This window comes from Silurus aristotelis, assembly GCF_946808225.1.
Source record: "Silurus aristotelis genome assembly, chromosome: 23".
In the NCBI taxonomy this organism is placed as follows: Eukaryota; Metazoa; Chordata; class Actinopteri; order Siluriformes; family Siluridae; genus Silurus; species Silurus aristotelis.
The window spans coordinates 4,694,866-4,699,674 of record NC_139596.1 but is presented as its reverse complement, the minus strand read 5'-3'; the positions used below and the strand labels follow the sequence as shown (position 1 = coordinate 4,699,674).

The 4,809-nt window shown below is 40.2% G+C and overlaps 1 pseudogene across 1 annotated transcript; it reads right to left on the bottom strand.

The window, feature by feature from the left end:
* Positions 1 to 1,626: 1,626 nt before the first annotated feature.
* On the bottom strand, positions 1,627 to 2,891 carry LOC310718619 (annotated as a pseudogene). The gene is made up of 2 exons: positions 2,883 to 2,891; positions 1,627 to 2,774 (listed from the first exon to the last, which is right to left on the bottom strand). The product of its transcript is annotated as an uncharacterized misc_RNA (transcript).
* Between the last annotated feature and the right edge of the window lie 1,918 nt (positions 2,892 to 4,809).

Here is a 4,809-nt window from a genome sequence, read left to right as displayed (position 1 = left end):
TAATAAATATTTGCATAGGTTGTTATTTTACTAATAGTATAATTTTGATGGATGTTTGTTTAGTTATTCTGATTAAACTCTGGCATTACACTCGTTCATTCGGTTTTCATAGTCGTCCATGATCCTAGTATGGGCCCTATAATTAATATACTGGTCAACGGTCATAAGTGAATCAGTATTGGTCGCTGCCAGAGGTTGGACTATACGCTTAAGCAGCCGCTCTCTGCGTGCTCAACTTTAAACATACTTTATTTATTCCCCTTAGAGGTGACACTTAATTATTACAATAATTATTTCTAACCACAGGTAATAAAAAGAATAATATTGAAATAATCAGAGGTTGAGGCTGACCCTATTTAGAGTGATCAGAAATGTTACTCTAAACGGAAATACATATTGTTAGCCTCCACGCTTCTAAGTACACTTAAACTAACGCCAAGTGCTAGTAGTATCTCTCAAATCCTCAGCTGATGTATTATTCACTATCTAACTTGGATTTAGGCCGAACCTAGCCTGATTTTATTCCTTACGGTAACTACGGATGCAACGTTATTACTTGCAGTGTCAACATTTACCGAGCAACACAGAATAAAATCAAACATAACAATTTATTAACCAGGTAAGAAAATCACAATTTAAAGCCAATTCATAGTTCAATTAAAATATAATACAAATACAAACCAATAGTATTTACATTTAAACAGGAAATATAAAACCTTTCATACCTGGTAAAAGACGACAGAGTAATTGATCTGTTTACAGATTCCCTGAATTGTTGGTCAGTTCTCCTTAAATACCCAGATAGAGTAAGCATTATGTAAACATTATTTAGCAATTGAAGTTTGCCTTGATTGGTTCTTACAGACCTGTGGGAGGCACCTCGCCTGTATACATTTGTAGTGGAGCACACGCCCCTTGCATAGAGTTATGTTTTCTTAACTCTTTTAAACCTTTTTTATTATTTGTTTTATTGCTGTGGGAATGGGACCTCTGTACCAGTCGCGATAAACCTTTGTAAAGAAATGAAACATGAACATTTTCCGTCGTTATTTACATGTGATATGATAGAATGTCCTGTGTTTCAGAATGTAAAAAGAAAAGAAGGGGTAGAGGGGTCAGACATTTGTCTGCAGATCTATAATTTGTATGGAGATGTAGTGTTTGAAGACCAAGGGTAGCTCTCCGGGGAGCCTACTGTATTCCAGATAAAGTTCTGGTTCTCGAGAGGGGTGTTGTGGGGTCTTGGTCCCCTGCCGAGAGTCCTGAAGGAAACGTGTTGTGTCGTAAAGAGTTCCTTTGCTGTTCTTGTTGCCTCGGGCACCTACACGGCACACACCCTGCACTCTCAGGCATCCATACTGTGTTCTCGGGGAGGGCCGACCTTTTGGTCAGGATCAAGCAAAAGTCTTACAGTTATTTCCCCACTTGGCCCCGTAGGCAAATTTGAATAGGGTACCTGCGGGTCAGACAAAGCAATTTTTTATTTATTTTTTGTTTTTAGAGTCTTTGAAACACGGGTTTCTGCAGTGGGCTGAGGGCAAGGGCAGCAATTCTTGTGTAGATCGGATGAGGTGCCTGAAGTAACAGCACTGGAACATGGTGAAGGTGAAGATCAGGGCACTGCCATCATGGTGAGGTCTCTGTGTCCAGTGGCATTTTTCCTAAAATGTTGACTTGGCCCATTGAAAAGTCCTCTGTCACTTCCAAGCAGAACGAGTGATTAGCAGAGCAGGTCAGTTCTCTGTAGGTAAAGGAATTCATTTCACTGGCAATGCACCACTGTGTGTGAGACACCTGGACAACATCAGAATAACCATGCAGTGACTGAACGTTAATAAGTTTGGTGTCGTTGGAAGAGAAAGGTTGCAAAGTGTTACATGTACAGATAACATAATTGTGTGTTTCATGGCAACATGTGCGACTGGTAAACAAGGTCTCAGTACCCTTTTGTGTCATGTATCCAGTGAGGTGATCCCATTTAATTACCTGATCCTTCACTACCATGCCCATCTAGCATATGGTAGTGGAATTTGGAAAAACCTGATCTGGGTGTATCAAAGGAAAACTGATGAAAAACCCAATACATCCATTACATTCATTTCCTGTAAACATTATTATGGTGGATAGTAACTCAGAATATCTTAAATTTTTCATTTTTTCTGATTCATACCACCTATGTAGATCTAAGATGTCTATGAAGTCATTCAAAACATGTCTAGGCGTTTTGTACAGGCGAAGATCTAGGATTTCTTGTCTAGCAGCAGTGAATAGATCTTGTGCATATGTCCTACAGGCTAAGTCACGTTCAATGGTATGGGTTTGATTGAATAATGTGTGGCTGATCGCAAGAAGCGCCTGCGCTTCGGATCGAACCGCTTTTATAATATTTTCATTGCTATTTGTGATATGCTGAAAACCAGTGGCCACCTGTAGGCAAACCATGTTGAAAATTGTGATTGTTTGGTTATTTTGTAGTTGTTAGCAATGGAATTAACTGAGCCGAAGAGACCTGCTATGTTTCCGAACAGGTCTCGTTTTGAGCGTGCAGGTGAGATTTGCACGGCAAGTCTGTTTTTGTAGTCATAAATTAAATCATCGATTCGTGACTGTAGCCATGCATAGGTCTTATCATTGTTATTACAGTGATTAATATAAGCAGATAGGATGTTGGAAATATTGTATGATACATGTGTTATCACATCATGAAATAATGTCTTGTTGATATTCCCTTTAATCAGTCCACCAGGAGGAATAGGATATAGTTTTGGACATTCCTTTGGTTTGCTTTATCCACAAGGGGTTAAATTAAAACAATGTTTCATTATTTATGAGCAATTCTGTGGCCCGGTGTAATTATCTGGGTCATTGACACATTTTCCCACGCAATACATGCCTTCTCTCCAGCTAGTCCAGACAAAGACTTTTTTGAATTTATTTTCGGTATAACTCATATGCGTAGTGTTGATTGTCTCAGTGTGTGTACACCTATATATTGCGGGCTCTAAATCTTTGATTAAATAACAGATTTTAGGATCTAATCCATTGTTGATTTTTTTTCATAGAGAGTGCGCATCCACCCAATTTTTGCTCCTGGTTCTGCTTTAAGTTGATACCAGGCCGTTATGTTGTGAAAAGATGTGCGTGCCGGTGTGTCACCTGAAATGTTTACTATAGGGAGATGGTTGGAGCCTACTTTACAGCAAATTTTAGTTGCGCAATTTGGTTCCGGTACTACTCTGGGAGGCCACGTGACTAGTTCTCTGGTTGAAAGTGTACTGAAACATGTGGATGACCTCTTAGTGTATTTCCATACCCATCTCCCACATTCCAGTGTGTGTGTGAGTGAAACCCTTTGACCCAGCTTAATGCAAGTGGGTCCAGAAACTTTCCTCTTGTCTGGTCTCCATGGAATTGCTGCAGTCAACCTAGGAGATGAAACAGAGAGAAACTTTAATAATTATTGATTAGCAGAACCTTTGAAGATTTTGCACTGGGACATGTGGTACCATTTCAACTTCCCCTTGACAATTATGGCCACACAGCTATTGCATAAAGCTTTTATCTCATGTGGTCCATGCCATCTGGGTGTGAATGGACCCTGTTTTATAAACACCCGTATCATGATTATATCACCCTCGGTAAATTTGATCTCAGAGGTTGGGTTAAATTGTGCATCATTCATTAGGTCCGACTGTCGCAGTTTTAAGGTGGTTTGTGTTTGTAACACTGCCAGTCTTTGTTGTAATTGTGTTAGCACAGTCTGTTGTTTTGCAATCACAAGGGGTCCCAGATCTGCTGGGGTGATTTCTGGGTCTATGGGTAGTTTCATGACTCTGCCTGTCATGAGTTCAAACGGGCTGATGCCTGTGGCTTTGGATGGGGTTGCTCCCAAGACTGTCAGAACTGTTGGCAGTGCATCAGTCCACCTGTTTTGATGTTGCATTATTTGTTTGGAGATGCTTTCTTTTATCGAGCGATTTGCACGTTCCACCATACCTGAGCTTTGCGGCCTGTATGGAACGTGAAATCTTTGTTTGATATGTAGCATTTCACATATCTGTTTCATTATCTGACCTGTGAAGTGTGTTCCTTGGTCAGACTCAATCTGAGTTGGTGTTTCCCAGATTGGGAGGATTTGATTTGCCATTACTCATGCCCAGAGGTGGGAAGTAACGGAGTACAAATACTTCGTTACTGTACTTAAGTGGATTTTTCTGGTATCAGTACTTTACTCCACTATTTATTTTTCAGACTACTTTTTACTTTTACTCATTACATTTTTACACAAATATCTGTACTTTTTACTTCTTACATTTTCGAAACAGGCTCGTTACTTTAGTTTTAATCCATTGATTTGGTGAAATATTAAATTTCTCTTTTCACTGCGCGCTAATTTCAGCCGAACAACCGATTTCCTGTTACTGCGCGTCTTTTTCAATCCGCTGAAATACATTCATTAGGTAACAACATGGGCGTAAATCCCGGGGGGGACGGAGGGGACATGTCCCCCCCATCCGAGGGTTGTGCCCCCCCCAAAAAAAATTATCTGAAAAATATCGCACTCTCTATTGTAAACAATATATCTATGTATACCTATATAATTGTGTAAGTAGAAAAAAAACAACGCAATAATGCATTTAGAAACAGTCCCCCCCCTCCGCTTCCTCACAGTGGTTTGACCCACTGCCTGCTTTCCCAGTTCATCTCACCTACTCTACACACACAAGTCAGGTGTGTGTTCATCTCACCTACTCTACACACACAAGTCAGGTGTGTGTTCATCTCACCTACTCTACACACACAAGTCAG